Source organism: Hylobates moloch, unplaced genomic scaffold (assembly GCF_009828535.3).
Source record: "Hylobates moloch isolate HMO894 unplaced genomic scaffold, HMol_V3 SCAFFOLD_17, whole genome shotgun sequence".
Lineage (NCBI taxonomy): Eukaryota > Metazoa > Chordata > Mammalia > Primates > Hylobatidae > Hylobates > Hylobates moloch.
This window is the reverse complement of record NW_026652292.1, coordinates 26,270,019-26,284,659: the sequence shown is the minus strand read 5'-3', so window position 1 is coordinate 26,284,659 and position 14,641 is coordinate 26,270,019. Positions and strand designations below refer to the sequence as shown.

Sequence of the window (14,641 nt, the reverse complement as noted above, 5' to 3'; positions counted from 1 at the left end):
CCCAGGTTCAAGCAATTTTCCTGCCTCAGCCTCTGGAGTATGCAGGGATTACAGGCGCCCACCACATCACCCGTATTTTTAGTAGAGATGGGGTTTCACCATGTTGGTCAGGCTGGTCTCGAACTCCTGATCTCAATTGATCCACTCACCTCGGCCTCTCAGAGTGCTGGGATTACAGGCATGAACCACAGCCCACGGCCTGAATGGTATATTCCTGACACCTGGAATGCCATGTCAAGGCCTTGAACTTTTTCTTGTGAACAAAGTATAAACCTATTTAATTTGCAGACATGGAAAGCAAATGACTAGTTACATATCTATTGCAATAATGCAGTTACATTCCGATTAAAAGTTTTCAGCCATCATGTTGGCAATATCAATAAAAATTGACATAGGTAAAAAAATGCTATTAATGATTTTTCAAGATTTAGTGACTAATTGGTATAATAGAAATGATTTAAAGTAATATTGCAAGCATGAAAGTGTTTTTATTTTTCAAATAGATTACATCCTTGAGCAAAAGAACAAGGGAAAGACACAAGTCACAGAATGTTAATGACGATGTTTTTAAAAAGAATAAAAGAAAGAATATCCCATAGACATTTTTCAAGAAATTTATATGCCATGCCCAGTACTTCTGGACAACAAAGGGTCTAATTTTACTCATTCACTTCATTAGGAGCATGGTGTGTTATTTTGCCAATGTTGTCATTTCATCAGTATGAATAATTTATATTTTAAATGACATGCTTATTTATGATGTATAATATTTAAAAATTTATAAATAGGCATACATGAATTGAGATATAATTACTTTAAAATTATTTTCCTAAATGTTATATAATGCATTCTTAATGTATTGCTAGTCAATAATTTTAAGTAAATAGCTATATAATTTTACTACCTAATGAAAGTTCATATTTCACTTTTATATCAAATTTATATTTACTAATATAAGGCAATGAATTATTCAGGAAAAATGATATGATGTCTCAAATATTTATATAAAATGACTCACAACAAAAATTCTTCCCAAGTACAGTTTCAATTGGATTTTGATTAAAGATAGTCTAAAACAGAAATTAAATTAAAGCATAGTTACATTAAGATTCGATTAGGTACCTTTAAATTGAAATGCTGTGGCTTTCTTGAGTAAAATGAACTCTGCTATTTCTTGCTATAAATTTCGGTATAGTTTATATGTCAGATATATTATTCCACAAAGTTGAGTTGAAATAATGCATATACTATTATGCATTATCCAAAATAATTAAGATGAAAAGACAATTTATTATGAAAAAGCTGAAGAAGGAACACAGTCTCATTTCAACTCTATACCTGAAAATGCTTTTTTGATATATTTAATGTATAATATTTTTTACAGATAACAACAAATAGAAATGTCAAGCAGGTGAAATAATAAGAGAAATGCAAAGGAAAATGAACCAAATTCAATAAAAAAGAGCCAGTGAAGTATAAATAAACTGTGTCATACAACAGGTTTTAATCTCCTTTGCAGAATAAAGTTGTCAGTTGCTACTCTTCACATCATTTTTCCACAACTTAACATCTATGATGTTAATACTGAGTGTCAGCTTGATAGGACTGAAGGATACAAATTATTGATCCCGGGTGTGTTTGTGAGGGTGTTGTCAAAGGAGATTAACATTTGAGTCCGTGGGATGGGAAAGGCAGACCTACCCTTAATCTGGGTGAGCACAGTCTAATCAGCTGCCAGCTTGGCTAGAATAAAAAGCAGGCAGAGAAATGTGAAAAGAGGGACTGGCCTACATCTTTCTCCCATGCTGGAAGATTCTTGCCCTTGAACGTCGTACTCCAAGTTCTTCAGTTTTGGAACTCAGACAGGCTCTCCTTGCTCTTCAGCCTGCAGACAGCTTATTGTGGGACCTTGTGATCATGTGAGTTAATACTTAATAAACTCCCATATATATATATATACACATATATATATATGTATATGTGTGTGTGTGTATGTATGTGTGTGTGTGTATATATATATACACACATATGTATATATATGTATATATATACATATATATATACATATATATATATATATATATATATGTATTCCATTAGTTCTGTGCCTCTAGAGAACCTTGACTAATACAGAGTTTGGTATCAGGAGTGGTTCTAGAGGAACAGAATATTAAGGATGGAGTTCATCATTGGTTTTGGGGTTTCTGGAGTTGCTGCTTAATATGATTAGACTTAAAAATGCTAAGGACTCTACTGCTAATAGTACAGAGAACACTGATAGTCTTTGGCATGAAATATTTAGAGAGTTATACAAAATAAATGTATTTGACACTCCTGATTGATTGCTCATGAGCGTCAAGAAGTTTAGTGACTCTATACTTAATGCTTTGACCATATGTGGAGAACCAAGGAGCATAATGAAGCTGGTTGGTTTCTGCCAAGTTCAGTGGACAAAGTGGTGAAAGACAATGATGAACTCAGGGATTCTATCTCCTGGCTTCAGAAGCAGATACTGAGCCTCAAATCTGGTAAGATTGCCCTGAGTGAGAGTCTTATCTCCTGCAGAGAAAGAGCTGAAATTCTGGAAAAACTAGACACAAGCTCTTATTATAAGAGTGGCTGACTTGCAACTAAAGGTTCCTGCACAGCCTTGCCAGGTGTCTACTGTTAAAGTGGGGGTATTCATGGGAAAAGAATGGGACCCTTCTACTTGGAATGGGGATGTAGAGGGGGACCTGGATGAAGCTGAGGACACTGAGTTTGTAAACTCTGATGAACCTTTTTTGACAGAAGAAAGAGCTTCCCCATCCCCATTAGTTGCAACAACCCCTCCCCAACCCATGGTGCCATCAGCCTTTCCGCTTTTGTCTGAGGAGATAAACCCTGAGCTGCCTGAGGCAACACTGATGGCTTCCCAAGGCAGTTGCCAGGCAAGATAATGTTGATTCTCCTCAGGAGCTACCGCCAACATCCCTGTTTGCTACTAGACTTATAACTAAAGTCCTGGCGGGCCCCTAGAGGTGAGGTTGAGAGCATGACCCATGGGGAGGTGCACTACACTCGAAAAGAACTGCTTGAGTTTTGTGATTTATACAGAAATCTGGAGAACAGGCCTGGGAATGGACATTAAGGGTGCAGAATAATGGTAGAAGGAATATAGAGTTGGATCAGACTGAATTTGTTGATTTGGGCCCACTAAGTAGGGACTCTGCACTTAATGTGCAGTTCAGAGAGTTAAAAAAAAAGGTTCTAATAGTTTATTTGCTTGGTTAGTTGAAATATAGATTAAAACATGGTCCACTGTGAGTGAATTGAAAATGCCTGATCTCCCTTGATTTAAATAGAGGAAGGAATCCAAAGGCTCAGGAATATTGGGATGGTGGAGTGGATTAGTCACTTTAGACCTACTGGGAGGGTCCAGAAAATATACCCTTGATCAATGCCTTGTGAAATAGACTTGTGAGGGCAGCACCTGCATCTTTGAAGAGCCCTGTAATTACTTTTCTCTGTATGTCAGATCTAACAGTGGGAACTGCAGTCACTCAACTACAAAATTTAAATACAATGGGAATAATTGGATCCCAAGGTGGCAGGGGCCAAGTAGCGGCACTCAACTACGAAAGGCAAGGTGGGCATAGCTATCATAATGGACAGCAGAGTCAAAGCAGCAATCAGAGTAGTCTGACTCTTGTAGAGCTCTGGCATTGGCTAATTAATCATGGGGTTCCTAGAAGTGAAATTAATAGAAAGCCTACTGCATTCCTACTTAATTTATATAAACAGAAAGCTTCTAGGTTGAATGCAAAAAAGGCTAATTTGAATTATAAAAACAGAGACTCATGGCCCCTCAATCAATTTCCAGACTTGAGCTAGTGTACAGACCCAGAATCCCTTGAATGAAGGGGAGGCTCAGTCCCCTTGAGGAAGGACTCCACTACATTCCTGATAATTTATGCAGTGAATCTTTCTCTCATCCTTTCCCAAGGAGACCTCTGGCCTTTTACCACGGTAACTGTGCATTGGGGAAAGGGCAATGATCAGATATTTCAGGGACTGCTGGACACTGGCTCTGAGCTGACATTGATTCCAGGGGACCCAAAACGTAATTGCGGTCCCCCAGTTAAATTAGGGGCTTATGGAGGTCAGGTAATTAATGGAATTTTAGCTCAGATTTGACTTACAGTGGTGCCAGTGGGTCCCTGGACTCATCCTATGCTCATTTCCCCACTGCCAGAAATAGACATACCTAACAGCTGGCAGAATCCCCACATTGGCTCCCTGACTGGCAGGGTGAGGGTTATTATGGTGGGAAAGGCCAAATGGAAGCCATTAGAACTGCCTTTACCTAGAAAAATAGTAAGTCAAAAACAATATCGCATCCCTGGAGGGACTGCAGAAATTAATGCCACACTCAAAGACTTGAAAGACACAGGTGTTGTGATTCCCACCACATCCCCATTTAACTCTTTCATTTGGCCCCTGCAGAAGGCAGATGGATCTTGGAGAATGGCAATACTTTTGCCAAGACTACCATCCGTGGACTCATAGAATGCCTTATCCACTGTCATGGTATTCCCCATCGCATTGCCTCTGACCAAGGCACTTTCTTTATGGCTAAAGAAGTGTGGCAGTGGGCTCATGCTCATGGAATTCGGTAGTCTACCATGTTCCCCATAATCCTGAACCAGCTGGATTGATAGAAAGATGGAATGGCCTTTGGAAGTCACAATTACAATGCCAGCTAGGTGACAACACTTTGCAGGTCTGGGGCAAGGTTCTCCAGAAGACCATGTATGTTCTGAATCAGCATCCAATATATGCTACTGTTTCTCTCATAGCCAGGATTCAGGGGTCTGGGAATCAAGGGGTGGAAGTCGAAGTGACACCACTCACCATCACCTCTAATGCTCCACTAGCAAAATTTTTGCTTCCTCTTCCTACAGCATTACATTCTGCTGGCTTAGAGGTCTTAGTTCCAGAGGGAGGAAGGCTGCCACCAGGAGACACAACAACAATTCCATTAAACTAGATGTTAGCATTGCCACCTGGACACTTTGGGCTCTTCTTACCTTTAAATCAACAGGTTGAAAAGGGAGTTACAGTGTTGGCTAGGGTGATTGACCCTGACTATCAAGATGAAATCAGTCTACTACTCCACAACGGAGGTAAGGAAGAGTATACTTGGAATATAGGAGATCCCTTAGGGCATCTCTTACTAGTACCATAAATGAAGGTTTGGGTCGCTCCACCAAGAAAAAAACCATGACCTGCTGAGGTGCTTGCTGAAAGCAAAGGGAATACAGAATGAGGAGTAGAAGAAGGTAGTCACCAATACCAGCTATGACCATGTGACCATCTGCAGAAAAGAGGATTGTAACTGTCATGAATATTTCCACCTTTTGTCATAAACATGTTAGTGCATATATACACTTATACTAAGAAATCTTCATTTTATGTCTTTTCTCCTTTATCATGTGACATAAGATTTATTGATTTTAATGAATATTTATGAATATTGATCATATTATGATCAATATATTATATATGTAATATATGCGTTCCATTAGTTCTATCCCTCAAGAGAACCCTGACTAATACAACATTCTACCTTGTATCTAAGTTATCATCTCGCATTTAAACACAATGAATTTCTTATTCAAAATAGCTACCCAATATGCTGTTATCAATCATCTAATAACATGAAAACATTCATACAAAAGTAAATATTCCTGGGCAAGAAATGACAAAATTCCACTGCTTTACAATAAATATTTTAGGATATCTACCATGAAATGTCTAATCTATATATACACAGTATGTATGTACTATATATGTACACATACCTATATATTAATGCATTCTCAGATTATACTTATTTACGGTCACCTTTTATATTATTATTAGTTTTTTATTATTCATTATAGATAAAAAGCTCACAATATATGTCTCTTCTTACAATATAGGCATTTATCTTCTTTAAAGATGAAATAGTGAACAAAAACTATCTGTGTATCTAGAATTGAAAACACTCCAACAAATTTATGTATCATTTTGCAAAAAAAACCTCCACAAGTTTTACATATATTTGCTTTTAGTTAGAAAAGATATGCAATAAAGAACTGTGCTTTTGTATGTTATTAATTTTGTTACGTTATTAATCTCTCTACTTGAGAGTCTGGAAAATAAAGGAGAAAATTAATTGAGTACGGTGAATGAGAATATTTCTACGTGATTTATAAATGGCCTATTCATAGCTAGTGCTTTATGTTAGAATCATGAACCCAACATTAAAAAGTACATTATGGAAATAAAGGACAAATTTGAACATTTTTATTTTTCTAGAGTTTAATTCATATTGAATGTTTCAGGTAGTTAATTCAAATCAATTTTTCATAGCAATTTGTTATGTCATAAGCAATTATATTGGTATTGCTTAAGACTTCAAATTACTGTTTATTTTTTTCTTTTTGATCTCTTAAAACTATTTTTAATTCATAAGTCCTCACCAAAATTGAAAGCATACATTAAAATCCAATGTATAAGACAACCTGTTTTTAAAACAAGTTCTATCCTATGGTCTCACTTGAAGCAAATAAATGAATTTTGATTTATAAGGACATGAGTATAAACAGCGGTTATTTTGCTTTTAACAGTTTTTATTTTCAAGAAAATTATGACTGTTATCAAATGCTCAGAATTCAGGATATGTTTTTATCTTGCCTTGTGGATAATGATGACTTGGTATTATAGTAATGTGGCAATATATGCTTACCATACATGAATGATTTATATCACAGAGTAGCCAAATTATTTTTCAGTCTAAATGTCTAAAACTTCTAATAATGATTAACACATTTTATGAAGAAAATCCTTCTATATACCTGAGTGAAAACAAGATTAATGTTAAATGTATCTGTGAGATTGACTGATACATAAAGTAGCTTTGTATTCTAGTAACTACCTCATGGACCACTTATTAAGAGATTAAATAAAATTTTCTGAGCATTTTACAGGATCTTATTTTTAAAAAACACGTGTGAGTTATTTGTTTATTTGTAGTTAAAATTGAATTATTAACTCTCTTTTCTATGCTCTTAAAGGAAAAGAAAAATTGTTAAATCTACTATTATAAAGCTCCAGGCAGAAGAGTTATCAATTGAACTGAATGTTACTGCCCTTCAATATAATTGATACTGATATGCAAAATATTTTGTTTGTATTTAATATATAGGCAATTTGTGTATAATTTTTCTTTAAAATAGAATAGCATCACTGGCAAATTTCCAGAAAGTCACATGGCTTAAGGTAGTTGCTTATCACCTATAAAATTGCAGCCTGAGTAGATATTACAGTTATTTAGACAATTAAGAAAGTGCGATAAAGAATGACTTGAAATTCTTCAATTTTTAGACTAGAATTCAGGATATAGTTTCCTTTATTTGTTTCTACTAGTTTTGTTTTTTTTTTAACCTGGTTGATCTTGTTTATTTTCCGAACACAACTTAGTGATAATCACCCTTAAGAGTCCTTCTCTGAATTTTTTTTAAATTTAGAGTCTTTTCTTTAGTGTTCTCCTAGTACCTAAGGTAATAGAAAAGTAAAAGTTTATGAGAATGCAGGTATTTTATTGTACACTGAGCTGAGAACATCAAGGGGTGTATAGATCATGGAGTCCAAATGTTCTTTATGACTATCAACTATAATCATAATTAAAATAGTTGCCTTTTGAAGGAAAAAAATAAAAGCTTTAGCAATATCAGGTAACCACTTGTGATTTCAGGGTAAGGAGGAAGGACAGAGATAAGTTAGTTTTCATTTCTATCATTTAATTTGGCAAAGAGTCATGATGCCATTTTTGTGCCTTGTGTGGACATCACTTAGATTCATACATGAAAAGTTATCTTGGCAACTTTTGCCCAGAGAATGACTGGTCTGGTGATGAAAGAGAAAAGAAAAGCTGGAGGCCAGGCATGGTGGCTCAAGCTTGTAATCTCAGCACCTTGGGAGGCAGGGGAGGGCAGATCACGAGGTCAGGAGATCAAGACCATCCTGGCTAACATGGTGAAACCCTGTCTTTACTAAAAATGCAAAAAGTTAGCCTGGTATGGAGGCACGTGCCCATAGTCCCAGCTACTCGGGAGGCTGAGGCAGGAGAATCGCTTGAACTCGGGAGGCAGAGGTTGCAGTGAGCTGGGATCGCACCACTGCACTGCAGCCTAGGCAACAAAGTGAGACTCTGTCAAAAAAAAAAAAAAAAAAAAAAAAAAAGAAGCTGAAGGGAATAAACAGAAATGGTAGTAGAGTTCAATTTTATGAAGGGGTGCGACAGAAAAAGAGACAACGCTTCCCTGCCTACCCTAAAAATAAAATAAAATAAAATAAAATGGAATAGTACATATGTTCAGACCACAGCAGCACCAGTGATTTCAGAATTTGCATGATTTTCTCTAATTCCATTTCCTCCAATCCATTGGCCGTGGGGGAGATAGCTACAGGAAGAGTAGAGGAATGAAATAAACAGGGACAAAGTGCAAGCTAAAGCCACACATAGCACTGCTTGACTTAAGGTCTCCAACCAAAGAGTAAACAGGAACCAAGTGAAACAGGAAAAGTTCCCTTATCACCCTCACAGGACATGTGCAATGGGGAAGTGGCTCTCTTCTTCAATGCCCCCCTGCTCAAACCCCAAGGGGATCATGCAGATGGGAAGGTTGTGGGGCTCTGACCGCATGGCAGTGTCTAGGGGTGAATGTTTACAGCTCCTGAAGCCCCAGTGGGAGTGTGTTTCAGGGTGATCTTTTAGTTTCGTCTTCCATAGATGGCTTGTAGTTAGCCAGCTCAATTAGACCCCCTGCCTTATTGCAAGGACAGAGGGCTTTCTGTATCCCGCAGTTCTTGTCTTGTTTTACTGGAAGAATCGGGTCACACGTGGGCCTGGATAATGTGTGCAAGGTTTTATTGAGTGGAAGTAGCTCTTAGCAGATTGGGGAGCCATAGGGGAGATGGAGTGGGCAGGTGGTTTCCCCTGGAGTTGGGCTGCTCAATAGCCAGGCTCTCCTCTGACCGCCCTGGCCAAACTCTGAGTCATTCCACCGGTCAATGGCCTCTGGCACAGGAATATGGCATGGCAGACCAGGGTGGTCTTGGGAAATGCAACGTTTGGGCAGGAACACAGAAATGCCTGTCCTCACCTAGGTCCGTAGGCATAGGCCCAAGGATGGAGCCCTAGCCAGCGACCATGCCCTTCCCTTCCCAGCTCCCATATCACAAGGGCTTAAAAAACTTGAAATGGCATGTGAGGTTGTTGAATTAAACTGGAATAGGATTTTGCTCTTTTGTCATATATATACATACATATATATTTAATATTTATTTAATTTATATTTATTTAATATATATTTAAGAGTATATATATACAGTTGAATTAAACTGGGGTAGGGTTTTGCTGTTTTGTTATATATATTTGTTTAATATTTATTTAATTTATATTTAATATATATTTAAGAGTATATATATGCACATATATTTATATATATATATATATATGTATATACACTCTTAAAAAAAGATACTTAAAGTAACCAAATATCTATAGGACAATAATATACTGTGTTTGAAGGTGTTGGCAACTGAGAAAATAGTTTCCTGATTACACTGCAATGAACTCTGCCAATTTGATGAAATGGGTTTACTTTCTTTTTTTGTTTGGTCGTTGTTGTTGTTTTTGAGACAGGGTCTCATTCTTTCACCAAGGCTGGAGTGCCTAGGCACAATCTCCATTCAATGAAACCTCCACCCCCTGGGCTCAAACAATCCTCCTGCCTCAACCTCCTGAGTAGTTGAGACTACAGCTGTGCATCATCATGCTTGGTTAATTGTTTAATTTTAATTTTTTTTTAGAGACAAAAATCTCTGTTGCCCAGGCTGGTCTTAAACTCTTGAGCTCAAGTGATCCTCCCACCTTGGCCTCCCCAAGTGTTGGGATTACAGGCGTGGGACCCTGCACTCAGCCAAGGTTTACTTTCTTTTTATATAGTTGTATTGACCTCTGCTTTAATGTATATCTCTTAGTAGTTTCTGAATGTCTTATTTTTTTTCATATATGAAATTCTCTTAACAGGCATACAATAATCTGATGACTTGAAATTATTACAATTCATCTGTAAATAGATAATTTCCCTCCTTGGGATAAAATAAGCTACAGTGAAAATGGAGAAAGCGTGCATACCATTTCCATTGTGAAACAGTTTCTTAACAGGACATTGAGGGCTTTGGTATGCATCACACTGGAAATCATCACTCTCAGTAAACTATTGCAAGGACAAAAAACCAAACACCACATGTTCTCACTCATAGGTGGGAATTGAACAATGAGAACACATGGACACAGGAAGGGAAACATCACACTCTGGGGACTGCTGTGGGGTGGGGGATGGGGGGATGGATAGCATTAGGAGACATACCTAATGCTAAATGATGAGTTAATGGGTGCAGTACACCAACATGGCACATGGATACATATGTAACAAACCTGCACATTGTGCACATGTACCCTAAAACTTAAAGTATATTAATAATAAAATTAAAAAAAGGAAAAAAAATAAAATAGCTTCTGAGTGTCTTTATTCAAAAAAAATAGTAAGATAATTCATACACCTGGTATAATGTCCAAAATATACAGTATAAACAGACCAATATCACAGTACTGTCATTTTCATGTGCAAACTAAATCATGGTAATTATAAAAAAAGTAATCTTTATCAATAACATCATTCATGTACACAGAAAATTATACAAGTAATGGAAATATTTGGAGTTAATCATGTCTAAGGCCACTTTCTGGGAAGCTTCTTACACATACTTCACTATGCTTTTAAAAGTTGATTCTCTGTGATTAGGCCAGCGTGAGCTGGAATACAGCAATGAGAAGAAGAATTATTCACACTGGCCAGCGCCATGGCTAGGTTCTTAATGGGATGCTCTATAATCAATGATGACCAGTTCATCGCACCACAAAGCACAGGACAAAAACACAAAACTATGTAAGAAGATGCTCAGTCAACATGTAAGCAAAGGTCCTGAGCGAGCAAAAAAGGGCCAGCAGCAAGAGCAAGAAAACAGTCTTTTAGTTGGTAACAGATGAGGGGAGAAAAAGGGATGTAGATTTCAGAGTATCATGACAGCTGCTCTCAAACTATTTTCTACATTAATAACCAGAATAAGTATGCATAATATCTCACTTTTTTTCCATGGGTAAAAGAGAAACAAATAGTGAGACCCGTTAGAAAACATTATTTTGACATAGTTGAACCAATTATATAAATGGAATAAACTACTGGGAAGAAAATGCAATATTTGAAATGCAGCCATACAGAAAATTGTCCCTAGATTGAATTAAGTGTAAGCTATTTGTTGGGACTTATCCTAAATTTATTTTCTCATGTTTCATGCTAGAAAGGAAATACTATCAAAGTTAGACTAATCTAAATTTTACACTTCCCTTGTCTTGCTTCTACTTCTTTTGCAAGCACATTTCTCCTAAAATTGTACTGCCTTCCAGGGATATTATTTATTTGGGGGCTAACTCCAACACAAAGGATGTCCTTAGTACATTTTATTTACTCACAGCAAATGAAGGAGGCGATGATCAGGTGAATGACAGAAATGTGTCTTTTTCAATAAAAATGAATATGTGGAATAGACAGTAAATAGATGGAAACTGTTTTCAAAGAGACATTTTTAAGTTTTCCATTTTATAAAACATACATTTTAATTGTTACTAAATGCTGCAGTTACAGCAGCCAAAACTTGAGTAGAAAAAGATGTCACTTTTGATTTGAGGTGATGACCATGATACAACTATGGAATGATTATGGCTTTAGATTTATTACATCAAACCACAAGAAACTGATTTTTATATACGTTAAAAACATTAAAAATCAGTCATTACATATGGTTCAACTTAAAGGAGATGTTAATTTAGTGATCCAGATGCAGGTGTATGTGATAGAAGTGGACAGGAGTGGATCTTTTTACTATATACAATACATGTACATATATGCATAGTCTACCTTTAAATCTAATGGTCTGTTAAGAACTGTGCTAATGATAAACATTTTTAAAATTGAATTTCAGGTTTAACTAATTATACTTGTCCTATAACTAGTACTAGGTACATTATCAGTCAATTGTTTTTTTCTCAGGCAAAAAATACAAACATGAAAGAAGGGAATATATTCAATAGAGAAATAGTTACTAAGAAACAAAAGCCATATATACCTGTCCTGATCAACTCATAGGTCAGAGCTGATATTCTAAGCTGAGGCTCATAGCTAAGTTAATAAACATACACATCTACAATTACAACGGAAAACAATTTTTGCTTTTTAAGGTGAATTGCTTTGTTCCATTAGCAAAATATCACTACATATGAACAAGTTAATTACTCTAAGAATTCAAGGACTAGATACTGCAGTGCACATTAAATTGGTAAGAAAAGGAATAAATAGCAACCATTTTTTCTTAGGCCTATTTTTTTTTAGGTTTCTATTTCCAACAAGCCTATTACAGAAAGAGCACTTTTTTAAGAAGAAAATAATGTACTCATCCTGAATTGTCCACTCTCCTTAACTCCAATTATTTTATATGATAATTGTGTCCTCTATTAAAATTGATTAAAGTTAAAGTTTTTGATCAATAACACACATTTTAGCTGGTCATTATGTTTAAAGAAAGAAAAATATGTACGTACACATATATATTTGTGAATATATGTACAGAATTAACTGTGAGTTAAGCAGGTTTGCCTTGGAATTACATAAAAGCTTCTTAATTAGTACTTAAACTGTATGGATGTAAATACAGCCTGATATAAAAATTAGAAATATGGCACTTATTTCTAATAAATGTGAAATCAAAGTGACTCTGTAACATAGAAAGAGAGTCGATGCCTTCTGCATTTCAATATGTTCGCTGATGTTTTAAAGAAGAACAACAATCACTATGTAAAGATTACTGAACCAGATCATGTCAAATTCTTTAAGGAACAGATGTGGAGTTTTTATGATTCACCCAAGAGTAGCAAACACATTATTGTTTCCAGAGTAAATACACTAAAACAATTATAAAGACGTCAAAATTATGTTTTATTGCTCCATTCTTTTTTCAAAAGGCGTGGGAAAAATTTGTCATGCCTTTAGTTACACAGCAAGTTTTGAACACTTCTTATTTATGTTTGAAAAAATTCTCATGTCATGACATTTTTCACTGAAGCAGAAGTCAGAAATTTGCTTTAGTGGCCTTTTTCTTTAATAGCTAAAATATTTTGCAGTGACCTTGTCTTTCAAATTCTAAATATGGGACTCTCATCCAGAAAAGAACAATATAGGAGGCAAATTCCATACATATCCATCTTGTCTGGTAAGAGTGAAGGCAGAATGACCTGGACTTCAAGGCCAGACATGAAAAACGTTTTGACCTCCAGTGCTAGCATCATGAGGGTGAGCTGTGTTGACTCCAGTTGTAGCCTTGCCAGTTGTAGGATCCTCACTGGAACATTCCCATGTTGGGATTTGTGACTGACTTCATGGCCCACCCAAAGATCCAAATGTCTTTTAGTAGACTCCATTTTTGCTTCAATTAGTTTCCTCTTTTTTTCATTATTTTTAAAATTTTGTTAAAGAAATTTTGTGGTAGTCCAGGTGTGGTGGCTTATGCCTATAATCCTAGCACTTTGGGATGCCCAGGAGGGCGGATGACTTTGAGGTCAGGAGTTGGAGACCAGCCTGGGCAACATGGCAAAATCCCATCTTTACAAAAATACAAAAATTAGCTGGGTGTGGTGGTGCACGCATGTAATCCCAGCTACTCAGGAGGCTGAGGCAGGATAATCACTTGAACTGGGGAGGCAGAGGTTGCAGTGAGCCCAGATCTTGCCACTGCACTCCAGCCTGGGCAACAGTGTGAGACCGTGTTTTGTTTTGTTTTTGTTTTTTAAAGAATCTTCATCATGTTAAAAATTGGTGCCAAACATAATTACAGGCAATGGAGCCTCAAGGAAATGAAAATTCAGGTCTAGTTATCTGGTCTGATTATATTGCCAGGGCGAAAGAATTCATCTTGTATTGAAAGGATGTGAGTCTTGCTGTCCCTGGCAGACAGTAATGAAAGGATTATTTAAATTTTCAACTATGGTCACTGATGTAATACATCTTTACTTACAATTTCTAGAGTTATGACATTGGCATAAGAAATACAAGCTCTGTGGGATACGCTGATTTCTTCTAACTGTACTCAGCCTTAGAGAAAGATAATAACTGCCTTCCCTAATTTCTCAACTCTTGGGATGATCAGATAAGTAGGAGTTGTCCATAGCTGTGCCATAAGTAGCCCCAAATCAGATCCAAAGATGGCTGAATTATAATGTTATTTGAATTGTCAGCCTCACCAACCCTTGTATTTGAAACTCAGGGAATTATTGTAAAAGTGTGTGACCTGGAGAATAGGAATGGAGTGATATAGGAGGTAGACCATTCACAGTAGAGCCCACCCCCAAACCTCACTGAATTTCTGTTGCCACCAATAGTTATTCCTCTCCCACTCTCCCATGTGTCTGCTTCTATGTTGCTTAAATGCTGTATAA

At 36.5% G+C, this 14,641-nt stretch overlaps 1 pseudogene; it reads right to left on the bottom strand.

Moving 5' to 3' along the window:
* Nucleotides 1-13,627, bottom strand: part of LOC116456742 (succinate--CoA ligase [GDP-forming] subunit beta, mitochondrial-like) — a 33,896-nt pseudogene extending 20,269 nt beyond the window's left edge.
* Nucleotides 13,628-14,641: the final 1,014 nt, after the last annotated feature.